The sequence below is a fragment of the Quercus suber genome, unplaced genomic scaffold (genome assembly GCF_002906115.3).
Source record: "Quercus suber isolate HL8 unplaced genomic scaffold, Cork oak 2.0 scaffold_372, whole genome shotgun sequence".
NCBI lineage: Eukaryota > Viridiplantae > Streptophyta > Magnoliopsida > Fagales > Fagaceae > Quercus > Quercus suber.
In genome coordinates this window covers 40811-55532 of record NW_027069824.1, presented here as the reverse complement: position 1 = coordinate 55532, position 14722 = coordinate 40811, and positions in this window count along the sequence as shown.

The window sequence follows — 14722 nt, the reverse complement described above, 5'->3', positions numbered from 1 at the left end:
TCTAGCTCCACGTAACTTCTTCAGCCTTCTTCTTTCTTTTCTTTTCTTTTTTTCTTTCTCTCTTTTTCTAGCTCACTTATCTCCACTTCTTCAGGCTTCTTTCTTTCTTTCTCTTCTTCTCTGTTTCTTTTTTTTCCTTCTTTCACTCTTCTTTCACTACACACCTGAATTTATTCTTTTCTCTTTTTCTCCTATTTGATTTAATTTCCCCTATTTTATTTGTGGTGGTGTTAATGTTAGTGGGTTTTGGATTTGAAGATAGTGTTGCAACTAGTTAATTTTGTTCAAATTTGTAAATGGTGCTACTATTATGGGATTTGTGATTGAAGGAAGAATGCTATTGATTGTATAGTTGCAAGTAAGTATTTTTTTTTAAAAAATTTTAATGCTTGTAAAGTCTATTCCTTTTTTTATAATAGTTTTGGCCTATTCTGTCTGCTATCAACTTTGCTTTGTGGGTCTCTAAGGTTAATTTAGAGATCTCAAGTGTTGTGATTAATATCTTACTCAAGTAGTGAAAAATTCAAAATCAATTTGATGATTTATTTTTGCAAGTTATTGGTCTGTGGCGGCTGAATGTGTTGGGGTGGGGTTGCTATATATATATATATATTTTTTTTTTTTTGTGTGTTTGATTTTGAATTTTTTTTTAGGTGGGTTTGTTTTTTCATTTTGAATTTGCTGGGATAACCATAGTGTTTGTATTTGGAGTTGCTATTTTTTTTTTTTTGGATGTGAGCGTGTTTGATTTTGAATTTTTTTTTAGGTGGGTTTGTGTTTGACTTTCAATTTGCTGGGATAGCTATCTATAGTGTTTGTATTTTGTTTTGTTTTGTATCTTTTAATTTAATTACAATCTTAATTGAATTTAAAAAAAAAAAAAACTTTTTCACGTCAAAAATAAAATTCTTTTGATTACCAAAAATTAATTTTTGGTAATTAAAATTAATTTTTGGTGGTTTTTTGGCTATAGCGGCGTTTTCTATAGTGGTATTTATAAACGCCACTATTGTACCGCTACTATAGGCCTATAGTGGCGTTTGTAAACGCCACTATAGACCTTTTTTTATTTTTGAAAAATGCTATAGTGGCGTTTGTCAAACGCCACTATAGGTCTACCATGTAGTGGCGTTTGTCAAACGCCACTATAGGTCTACCATGTAGTGGCGTTTGTCAAACGCCACTATAGCATTTTTCAAAAATAAAAAAAAGGGTCTATAGTGGCGTTTGGAAACGCCACTATAGGGTGGACCTATAGTGGTGTTTTTGAGAAACGCCACTATAGGCCTATAATAGCGGTACAATAGTGGCGTTTACAAACGCCACTATAGCAAACGCCACTATAGCCAAAATGGGCCTATAGTGGCGTTTTTTGGACCTGTAGTGGCGTTTCAAAAACGCCACTATAGGCCCAGTTTTTTGTAGTCTTTTCTTCAAACTTTAATTACTTAAAAAGAAAAAAAAAAAAGTGTGGCAGTCTAGGATTGGCGGAACATGAAGTGAGATCAAGAAATTTTATTCCTTCTTATCATTATTAGATACAATAATTTTTTTTTGTTTTTTCTTTTTCAAATAATAAGTTTCTTTAAAAATATTACAATTACAACCAAAACAGTAAGACAACTAAACAATGCTCCGCATGATGCACGACTACATTCCTAAGAAAGATTCTGTAGCATTCTCCGCCTTTAAAATCTTACTCTATTATAACTCTTTGTATCATTGATAATTATTGTGTCATTAGACTTTTTACTCCTATTATTTTCACCGATTTCATTAAAGAGCGAGGACACATCTTTTTGATCATCTTTTTCTTGTATATGATCACATGTCTCCTTTGATGTGCACGCCTTGCGGCCTCTATTTTCTAATTGTTTTTTTTTACCCTAGGATACTCTACTCAAATTATTAGAGGATTTCTTCTTTATTTCAAAGAACCAATTTGGGACCTACTAATATCTCCTTTTAAACCATTTTTATATATTCTACATGATGTTTGCAATGCTAAATGAAGTACATTTTCAAATACTAATGATTATGATCTTGTGGATGAACAACTCAACACTTTTTCCTCTAGTTTTTGTTAAGAATTTTCACAAACGCAATATTAGCAAAATTAGATGATCATATATATCTACATCAACTATTTCAAAGCAACATAATATTTTGGAATTTAACACAGAATATATATGAATTTAACATACTTCAAAAAAAGGGAATCCAAAATATAGCATGACAAATTATGGAAGATTTTTTTTCTCAACACAAAGAAAAAAAAAATATAAAATATATGCAGTAGTAGGGGAATAGACCTATGTTATGTAGAACTCTCATTTGATGGAGAAAGCCATTTCATTTCAAAAACAAGGAAATTAGGAGTATAAGAATCCAAAAGGTTGGAAAAGGAAGTCGAACAATCAAATGACAATTATTTGATGTTAAGTCCATTCTATAATTCTTTCTCAAAAAAAAAAAAAAAAAAAGGGTCCATTCTATATATATATTTTTTGAGAAAGAAGACTTTTATTGAATGAAATTAAAGAGCGGCCAAATCAGCCTGAACAAAAGGTAAAGTGCGAAATGGGACATCTTCCATCCACATAGTACAACTTGGTGATGTCAAAGCTAGCCTAACTAAGTTATGAGCAACTTTATTACCATCTCTCCCTATATGAGTGTATGACAATTCTGAAAACAAACCAGAAAATAAGGAGACATCATTTATCAAATGGGCAAAAGGAGTTAACCCATTGTCCTTACACCTCAATGCCTTCACAACCAATTCTGAAAATTGAGAGAGAAAATGAGGAGGTGACTGCATCATCTAACTCCTTAGTTTGCTTTCTTGGATTAACAAGTCAACTATTAGTTTGCTTTCTTTACGTTAGAGCATCAACTAGCACCTTTTGCTCTTGATATTATCTGAATTTGTTTGTTTATCATCTATATACATCATGCTATGTGGTTCCATAAATTTTATTAAAATTTATGGAATAAGGAAATAAAAATATTTGTAGTTGAATACAAATAAATAATAAAACATTAAAATCTTTGCTTAGATAGATAACTAAATTTAGGTGGAAGGCAAAATGAATACTTACTTTTAAAGTTTTTCTTAGGTGGAAGGTTATAGAGTGTTACATCAATATATATATAAAAGCAGAGACTTCATGTAAGAGAGCATGAGGTTCTGCCAAGTGGCGCTTTAATAGAGTGATTTTTTCCAATATGGGCTGATGTTTAAAATAAACAAAAGGTTTTGTCCAATACTAAAGTTGATAGCAAGCCCAAGCCTATTTTAATAACTTATATTAACTCTAACCAAACTCTAATAAATAATAGTAGTAAATAATAACTCTTTCAATAAACCTCAGGTACCGTACAGATAACAACACTACTGACTTTGAAGTTCTCTCTCATGATGGACATTATCTTAAAATCTACACATAAATTGTTCTCTCTTTAGCAAAAAAAATTGTTTTCTCTCTCTTAATACATGCTGTCTTTGAATCAATACATAAAACTGTTCACCTCCTTCCAAAACAACAGTTTGCAGTCTCAATTTAGTGATCAGTTGAAGCGATTAAGATAGAAGATTGAGATTTTGGTGGCTCATTGGTTTTTGAAATGAAAGAGTTTCTCTCAATAAATGATAGCTTTGCATGTTGATGTTGTTCAATTTGTTTTCTTTATATATATCTGTTTTCTTTGGCTTTTGAAACTCCTCCATAGTCTCTTCTGCAGTCTATTGGTTTCCTTTTCTGAAAGATATGTTAATTTCTATCGTAAATTCTTTTATAACAAAAAAAAAAAAAAAAAAAAATTCTCTATTTGGTTTCTCTGACAGTTAAGCAGATAATTTTTGTGTTCTATATTATTTCTTTCCCTACTTTCCTTGGCTAATTGAAACAATTTAGAATTAGTTACAAATTTGAGCTGGGTATTGGAGAACACTAGGCCTCAGTTTTATTCTCATTTGATTTTTCTTCTTTTTGTTTCTGTACAGATAAATCGCCTGTGGTGGAGCTTAATGATCTTAAACACCGAAATAGATCACAAGCAGCATTTGCAATTAGTACTTTCCTAATTCCAACTCTTTTTTTTTTCCCTTTCTGTTTTTGCTCAATGGCAAATAGTGCTGACCCTTTTCAACTTCTAAGAAAAGGTTTTGCTTCCTTTTTAAGGAGCCAACAATAAAATGTTATGTCAATGAAAATTGTAGTAATGCAGCTTTTTGAGACGACTGAATATTGTTTTAAGATGTAGTTGCCATTTGGATTCTTCAGCTGCCGCTCTTGCGTCTGCATCCTTGAGGAAGGACTGAATGCTCTCCAGTTCATCGACGATGTCTCCAACTTCTCCGTAGATGCCTCCTAACAGTTTTACTTCTTTGGTCAGCAATGGAACCAGCCTGTCGATAAGAGACAATGCTGCCATCTCTGCCATTTGCCTCTCTGCTTCGCCCAAGGAAACGTATGCTATTTCATCTAAATTTGGCTCTTCTCTGTGATCAGATATTGCCTGAGATTGGGCTAGTGTAGATCAAATCCACTTTCCTGAACTTTTTTCTTTATCTCTCTTTCTTTCGTTGTCTCAAACTTGAGTCACGCTAGTTACGCTCTGTACGAAGCATAAATGCGGATCGAGTTAAAAAAGATAAGATAACTATAACCAATGAACGAGTTCCACAGAAGATGATGAATCGTGATTCACGAACCTGACATTATTGAAGCATAAAAGCAACACAGAAGTCTTTCTCGGTGAAATTTAAGAAATTTTCGCTGTAAATCGATGATACCATCTTCGTTGATCAATTCAGTTTATTGAAATAAATAATAATAAATAAATAAAAACAAATTCTTCGCAATCTGTTGCCCGCTTTTTTAAATACCTCAAATGCATCATGTTGTTGAGGTGGGCATAGAGATATTGCAAAAACTAGACCTATACCTTGCTGATAATTAAACATATAACAACCAATTAATGCAAAATATTATGTTTACAAAAATTTTACAACAAATTTTACATAGCTAGTTATTACTTCTTGTTACTGGTGAACAAGAAAGTAATTACATTGGTGGATTTAATTTAAAAATCCATAACAATATACCGCTTAAAATTTGTTATGAAAGTGTTGTGAAAATATTGTGAATGTACCTTTTAGAATTAGTTTATCATCTGTTTATATAATGTCGGTGTGGGCCTGCGTGTGTGGCTTTATTTTGGCACAAGCCCAATCTGGTCAACTAGACCAAATACTGCATGTAGGAAAATCCAACTAACCGATTTAATAATAAGGCCAAAACACCATTTTGGTCCATATATTTTGAAATTATAGTTAATTTGGTGCTTACATTTTGATAATAATCAATTTGGTTTTTGTTATTTTCAACTTGTAGTCAATCTAGTCCTTACCACTATCTCACTAATGAAAAATATCTACGTAGCAAATAGTTTGCACACATGGCTAATAAAACAATAAAAAAATGTTTAATTACTTAAAAAAAAATCCATGTCAACGATTTTAAAAAATAAAAAAATCCACATCAGGTTTGAAAAAAAAAATGAAAGGGTGAATTCAAACAATTTCTCCAACTTTTCTTAGACTTTCTTGGCAAACAAACACAACCCATAAATCAACCCAAATATAATACCAAAACGCACCCCAGAAATCAACCCAAATATAATACCAAACACAACTAAAAATCATCTAAAATACCCAAAATGGCTGAAACCCTCTTGTTTAATTTCCTTTTAATTTTTCCCATCTTGTTTTTCTCATCTATGATCGAAACCCATTTTGTATTTCAAATTTTCAATTTTCTTTTTTGATCTAACATGCCTCCTTTTGGCAAGGAAGTTAATCTCATACCATACCGGCCGGTACAGCCGGTATATACCGTACCGGTCAGTAAACCGGTACAAATATCCTCCTTGTTTCGTACTGAAAAAAATACCAGCCGTACCAGTAAAATCCAGTTGTTTCAGCCGGTAAATGGATACTGGACCGAAACACAAAATGCCTACTTTTTTTTTTTTTTCCGGTAATTTTGACAGGTTTTTAAGGGTAGGATGGTGCAAATCTGAGTAAGTTAAGAAAACCCAGTAGAAAGAAAGAAAAAAATGAAAGAAAAATGCACAATAGCTTTGCAAAATGAAGTTAGAATCACCTCTTCTTCAAGACTTTGACTTCATTATTCTTCACATTTTTCTTTTACCATCTTCTTCTTTAAGGACTCAACGATGGCCGATTGCTTCTTCTGTTTTGTAACTTCCGTTCTCTACACTTACTCTTCCCTAGACTTCTCTTTTGCTTTTTCAATATAAATGCTGAGTAAACTTGGTCAAAAGAGTCCTGAGTAAGGCAATGTCTACATTAGCACACACTGTACTTCTCGACCTAGTCCTATGTTCAGTGAACGCACCCCGAGCAGAAGAAAGATGTTCACAGATACAATATATCTCTCGTATGTACAGCAGTGCCCTGGGGAATATCGCTGCCGAGCATATTCACTAGAGCGGGAACCAGTTCCAAAGCCATTCCCACCTAAACACCCACCTACAATTAATGACATTGGACCTCCTGTTGCATTAATTTTTGAAAGCAATCATAATCCATCCACTCACGCTTGGCTATAAATATAAGAAGTTAAGGAGGGAAAAGGGGTTGGTGGAGAGGGCGAGAAGGCTGCTTAGAGTTGAGAGTGATAGAGCCATAAGAGAGAGGGGGAATACGAAAGTTTGGGAGTTGTTGCTGGGTCTTCAAGGAGAATCACCTAGAGTAGGAAATCCAAATCCTACATTACAAATAGATTGTGAGCCCAAGGGAGAGCGAGCTTGTTAATCTCATATTGGGTGCGCAAATATTAATTTCTAGAGTTGTGCCTCACTCTTCCAAAAACTTAAGCTCCTTCCCTTTTAATTAGTCTAGTCCAAATTAGCAATTACCCAACTCAAAAACTTAACAAAAACGAAATTTTAAAATAAAAAATAAAAACTCACAGTCAAACCAGTATTAGAGTGCTAGCATTAGGTGTTCTAAATGGTAAATATTTAGTATTTAGAATACCAAATACCAAAAACACTATTGTATGAGACATTTCAAATGCTATATTTACAGTAGCAAAAGTAAGCACTACAAAAAATTGGCTTATAGTGCCGTTTTTTTTAGCGGCGTTTGTCAAAAACGCCACTATAGGTACCCTATAGTGGCGTTTTATATAAACGCCACTATAGGTACCCTATAGCTGCGTTTAGCAAGTCCTATAATGGCGTTTTATATAAACGCTACTATAGGTACTCTATAGCAGCGTTTTTAAGGGCCTATAGTAGCGTTTTTAAAAACGCCACTATAAGTCCGACCTATAATGGCGTTTCTCATGGTACAAACGCTGCTATAGGCACTTTTTTTTTACTTTTTTTAAAAAAAAAAATTTTCGGCTGGGTTTAATTTCTTTATAATTATAATAGACCTATAGTGGCGTTTGACAAACGCCACTATAGGCCCTTGTAAGTGTAGGACCTATAGTGGCGTTTGACAAACGCCACTATAGGCATTTTTCTGGGATTTTTTAATTTGTGCATGCAGAGAAAAAGGCCTATAGTGGCGTCTGTCAAACGCCACCATAGGCACTGTAAGTGTACGACCTATAGTGGCGTTTGACAAACGCCACTATAGGTTCTTAAAAAATAAAAACATTTTCACAACAAATTTCACTACATTTAAACAACATTTTCACAACAAATCATGAGTAATTAATTGTTGTTAGTTCAATTTGAATTTAGCAATGAGATTGCTTTTTAACCCAACAATAAGAACCAATAACAACTCACCATTTAAAATTTGTTATAAAAATATGTTGTAAAAATATTTTATGGTATGTTTCAAACTATTCTTTAAAAAAAAAAAAAAATCAATCCGTAAAAAAAAAAGGGTGATATATTCTAGCTAGGAATATGCCATAGAATATTCCTAGCATATTCTATAGCATATTCCAAACCATTCCTTAAAAAAAAATTTTAAAAAAACTAAAAAAAAATCAACCCGTAAACACAAAAACTATGAGAAGTGTTATATTAACAACATTTTTATAATGTTTTCACAACAAATTATAAGTGATTAGTTTTTATTGGTTTAAATTTGAACTGAACACTAAGATTACTTTTTTGCCCCAACAGTAACAATATGCCACTTAAAATTTGTTATAAAAATATTGTAAAAATGTGTGAACATGCATTTCTCTATATATATATATGAGGTGCTACGTCCACAACATTTTTATAATATTTTCACAACAAATCATAAGTGGTTAGTTGTTATTAGTTCAAATTTGAACTTAATACTATGATTACTTTTTTCCCAATAATAACAACTAATAACAACCTATCACTTAAAATTTGTTGCAAAAATATTGTGAAAATATATGTATATATCATTTATATATATATATATATATATATATATATATAAATATATATAAGAACTAAACAAAAAAAATTTAAAATTCAAAATTCAAAACCCACCTAACCCCACCTACCCCCACTCACCTTATATCCTTCTCTAACTCCACGTAACTTCTTCAGCCTTCTTCTTTCTTTTCTTTCTTTTCTTTTTTTCTTTCTCTCTTTTTCTAGCTCACTTATCTCCACTTCTTCAGGCTTCTTTCTTTCTTTCTCTTCTTTTCTGTTTCTTTTTTTCCTTCTTTCACTCTTCTTTCACTACACACCTGGATTTATTCTTTTCTCTTTTTCTCCTATTTGATTTAATTTCCCCTATTTTATTTGTGGTGGTGTTAATGTTAGTGGGTTTTGGATTTGAAGATAGTGTTGCAACTAGTTAATTTTGTTCAAATTTGTAAATGGTGCTACTATTATGGGATTTGTGATTGAAGGAAGAATGCTATTGATTGTATAGTTGCAAGTAAGTATTTTTTTTTTTTAAAATTTTAATGCTTGTAAAGTCTATTCCTTTTTTTATAATAGTTTTGGCCTATTCTGTCTGCTATCAACTTTGCTTTGTGGGTCTAAAGGTTAATTTAGAGATCTCAAGTGTTGTGATTAATATCTTACTCAAGTAGTGAAAACTTCAAAATCAATTTGATGATTTCTTTTTGCAAGTTATTGGTCTGTGGCGGCTGATGTGTTGGGTGGGTTTGCTATATATATATATATATATATTTTTTTTTTTTTTTGTGTGTTTGATTTTGAATTTTTTTTTTAGGTGGGTTTGTGTTTTCATTTGAATTTGCTGGGATAACCATAGTGTTTGTATTTGGAGTTGCTATTTTTTTTTTTTTTTTTTTTGGATGTGAGCGTGTTTGATTTTGAATTTTTTTTAGGTGGGTTTGTGTTTGACTTTCAATTTGCTGGGATAGCTATCTATAGTGTTTGTATTTTGTTTTGTTTTGTATCTTCTAATTTAATTACAATCTTAATTGAATTTAAAAAAAAAAAAAAACTTTTTCACGTCAAAATAAAATTCTTTTGATTACCAAAAATTAATTTTTGGTAATTAAAATTTTTTTGGTGTTTTTTTGGCTATAGCGGCGTTTTCTATAGTGGCATTTATAAACGCCACTATTGTACCGCTATTATAGGCCTATAGTGGCGTTTACAAACGCCAATATAGGCCTATAATAGCGGTACAATAGTGGCGTTTACAAACGCCACTATAGAAAATGCCACTATAGCCAAAATGGGCCTATAGTGGCGTTTTTTGGACCTGTAGTGGCATTTCAAAAACGCCACTATAGGCCCAGTTTTTTGTAGTGAAGATTTGGTTTGTGAAAATAAAATTTTTTAGCTACAATTGATGTTCTTAAGAAATAATATTATTTTGTGTTTTTTTTGTCTTTATTAATAAATGATTGCATTTTAATGTATTAAGAAACAAAGATTTTGTGTATTGATTTTGGTTGATATATAGTTTCTTAGTAGTATATGAATATCTATTTGGATTTTTTTTTTCTTCTTATTCTTCGCCCCCCTAACTTGAAGTCTTAGGTCCGCCAGGAAAGATGGTATCATTGATTTACAGCCTAAATTTATTAAATTTCATCTCCACCTAAATTTCTTCAAGCCATCCACACCTTGTCAAAGCCTTTCAAAAGCTACAACGTAGAGAAATTGCCTCTCAAGATTTAATTTGAATAAATTTATTTGAGTTTATTGCGAGTATACCTCTCTATTTTTTGGATGAATATTTAATGCGAGTGTACGGTCAAATGTCAGTATCTCTACACGTGAGATCGTACCCACTCATCTACTCAACCTCAGTACCTCACACAAGTAAGTCTTCTGTGTTAATTAAAATTAACACAGAAGACTTACTACTAAAAATTAGCAATTTCTCCCTACTAAAACAAAACCCAATCATTGAATCAACCAAAAAGTAAGGGAGTCAATACCGTACTGAAGGCTGTACCGATTTGGTCAGCGGTATGGTATATTTCAGATACCGATCAATACGGTATACCCGTTTCAAGTTTACCGCTATCTTTTACTATTTTATACAATATACAAAATTATATTCCTAATAACTCAATATACCACCTTTACAACTTTTTATATTTTATGATGGAGTTATCAATGTAAATATATAAAAGTGAAAACCATTAAATAATCTAACACCCACCAAACTCAATAAATGCTAGTTCCACGTGTCAAAAGAGTAGTGATACCAATTCAAAATATCATCTGATGCTTTGAGAAAATCAAAAGCTAATGNAAAAAAAAAAAAAAAAAAAGTCAACAATTGGATAAGATAAACTATGATGAACTATCGCTTTAAAAAAAATCCACCTACAAATTCTCACAAATGTTCTCCCTCCATCCCTATCCACCATGGCGACAACTATTTTTGTATGTAGCCTCTATAATGAACGCTGTTTTATGTTTTCAGGATAAAAGTTTGCAATCAATGGGTAGGGGACGTGAAGTCCGTGCTACAAATGATATGCCATCATTTTGAAGTCCCTTCATGTTGACAACTCGGCTGCTAAAGTTCATTATGGAGTCTACATTCCTAACAGAGCAACATCATCTCTAGAGGTAATTATTTCATGATGTCTAGATCTAAATATATGTTAGAATGTATTGTGAGAGTTGGATTTGGGAAGTATCTTCCTAAGTTTAGTAAGCCCAGAGTCACATGTTTAATTTTTTAATGCATTATGTGTAAGAGATGAAAAAATTATTAAAATTTACTCAAAAAATAGAAAAATCTTTAAACATGTGCTCAGAGGCTAGTGACTAATAAACCATCTATAAAAATAGTAAAGTTAAAGATCTAGCTTCAAAAATTAAAGCAGCAATAATCCAATGGGCCGGGTTGGGATGAGTGGTTCTGAAGTGGGGTGATCCAATATTTGGTATTGCTAGTAAGGCTTCACAAGCTTCAGATTTTAAGGGGTTCTGCTCCGCAATCAAACCCATCCAAACAAAAATAACTTTCTTCATGTGTTTCTACCCACAATTGCTATGCATGTCTTTTCTTCTTTAATGGCTGCATCAAAATTAACCTTCACGCAAGCAAGGAGAGAGGATCCCATTCCCTGATTTTATAATCGAAATATGACATGACATTATTTGGAGGGTTACTTCTAGTAAAAAGGAAAAAGAAATATAAGATAAATTAATCAAAATTTTATGGCATTTCTTTTTCTGTTACTATATTTTCACAACAACAGAAGAAGAGGATTTCAAAAAGATGTTAATTTAGAGCATAGCTTCAATTATAGCAAAAGAAATATTGCTAAAAATTCAATATTAACTAAGACCCTAATAAATGAGTTCTAGTTAGTTTAACTAGTAAAGTCTTTTATAATTAGCTTAACTGGTAAAGTCTCTAATAGTTGAATAAGAGATCTAGGATTTAGTCTCCACATATAGGGATGACAATGGGGTGGGGCGGGTTCGAAGGATGGGGTCTTCGCTCCCGCCTCGCTTGGCTTTGTCTTGCTCCATCCCCGCCCCGCATAACGGGGAAATTTTTTTTGCCCCATCCTCGCTCCTTGGGGTCCTGCGAAGCCCAGCCTCATCCCGTAAAACTCTACTTCTAGTTAATTTGCCCACAATTATTACAATTTTTTTAATAAAACCTGTTTTGTTAATAAAAATATACTTGAAATTATAAATAAATTTATCCCATCAAATCAAACTAGTTTTTAGCAAAAATTGAATAATACTTATCAAAGTATTTAACAAGATAATATCACAACAAAAACAAAAATCTCATAATATAAAATCAATGATTCAATAGTATATAAATTTGTTTCTAATAAGGACAAAATAAAATGTTAAAATTGGTACATTATTTCCAACTTTGCTAGAGGAAAAAAAGAAAAAAGAAAAAAAAGAGGCAGAGAGCCATGTTGGGTAGAATAAAATAAACTAATGATATGTTTGTTTAGAGTTTTAGAGTATGAGAAATTTACAATTTAACCTTTACCAAAGTGGGACAGGGATGGGGCGAGGTGAGTCTAAAAAGTCTAAAGCCATTCTTTCCCCGCCTTGTGGTGTGGGGCTAAAATCTTGCTCTATTCCCGTCCCACCACCTTTGTGGGGCGGGGAAAACCCACACAAGGTTGAGTAAGGAGAGGCAGGTCAAAATTGCCATTTCTACCCGCATACACTAAAAACCGATTGGTATCTTGATCTGATGATAAAGAGTTATCATCAGAAGTGGACGTCATAGGTTGAAACTCTTTCAAAAAAAAAATTAAGACTCTAATAGCTTTAGCTTGGTTCTTCTCATGAGAAGAGTCTTCATTTGAATTCCTTCTCCCAGTAGTGTTTTTTCTTTTAAAATATACTAATTTGGAAGTCATCTAGAGATTTGGTATATGCTATGACATATATTTAACCATCCTCACATTGGATAAGAGTTGGATAGGAGTAATTCTATGTTTGTGGGTCCACCCTTGTGGCCTTATTAGAGGGGCAATTGTAAGATAGTCCCTATGCAGTGCTTTGAGAGTTGAGACTACCTAAACTTTTTTCCTTATTTGAGACTATTTAATACACATTATCATTTTTTCCTAAATGAGGCAATCTCTCTTCTTTTGCACTAATTAGCGGACGTTATTACTTAACTCAAGTCTTGAGCCCAATGGCGTGTAATTTAAGGAAAAGAGAATCATCTTCCATAATTTAAAACTAACAAACTATATAGACTTCAACATAACTCTACGCCTCACCCCATCCTCTGCCTTTGCCCCCATACAGAACGCAATTCCTTAGCCCCACCCATGCGTTAATTGTTTTAGACCCCTAATTTACAAAAGTCAGAGGTCATATCATAACAATATCCCTAACCTATTTAATATCAATTTTGTTACGGACACACTTTAGTTATGGGCACTATTTGTTGAGATATTAAGTTTTCGTGAATGTATATACCTACTATTTTTTTTTTCACTACTCATAACTTGTCATTTTAACAAATTATGGAACAAGTTTTGTTTCTAAACTTATTCATTTAATATGTATAACGACTCTTAGCCTCTAATTATCCATGTACACACCTTTTTATTTTTTATTTATTTTTTTTTTATTTTATTACATATTATCCAGTGATCTCTATGCATTAGCAAAACGTTAATATAAGATTTTTGATACGAGGATATCAAAGGGGGAAAAATGCACTCTTGAATGTTTATCTTTGTCTTATTGAACCACAAAAGATTCATAAATAAGTGTCATGTCTGCTAAAGTATCGTGGGGGCACAAAAAAGAGGAATAGAGGAGTAACATGATGAATTTTATTTGATCAGATATTGCGAGAAAAAAAATGAAATGGAGCACTTAAAGTTAAGGTGGTCAATTTTGACTGTATAAAGTATAAACCATTGAGTCCCTACTCCCAAGTCATTCCAATCAAGGCATGAGTTTTGGTAAGATGGGCCATTTCTTCAATTCTTCCTCTTCACTTTGGCCTAGTATTCGGCTTTAAGGGACATTCAGTATTTTTCTTTCACTCATACACGTTGGCAAGGCAATATTTTGGCACATGTTTTAACTCGGAGAGTGAGACATTCTTTTTCTGTTTTAGTTTAGATGAAGTTCGTTCCTCTTGATATTTACAAGTACTATGTTTCTAAGTTCTTAGCAATTAAATAAACTAGTGCATAATCTACACATATGTACGGTACAAATAAAAACAACACAATTACACATATATGGATTCAAATTATACCTTGTTAAGTCATAGATATATACATAAGTTTTACTCTTTCTTTCTCCTTTATTATTTTATTTTATTTTATTATTTGGATATACACATGAGTTTACTCCTTTTTTAGGGTTTATTTTTATTTTTATTTTTTTATGGTTTACTTATATTAAACTCTTCATCTTTTGCACAACATTAACTCACCTAGAAATTAAAAAAAGAAGAAGATAAAATTAGACAATAATTAGAATTCAATTTGAAATATAATTGGATTTTCTTTCAGCTTTATCTATTAATTTATATATAAATTGGCTTGATTGGCATATCTCTCTCTCTCAAAAAAATAAATAAATAAATAAAGGAACATTCAACCTCTCTTTATTCAATATCACCAAATAACAGAATTTGATTTGGATTGCTTGACTTGGTTGGAAAGAAAGACTGTTAGAAAATGTATCAAATTGTCTATATGCGTGTCCCATACTCCCATTTCATTCCACAAGCTGAGATACATAGAAAAGCAAAAATAGAAGAATAATTGTATATATATAT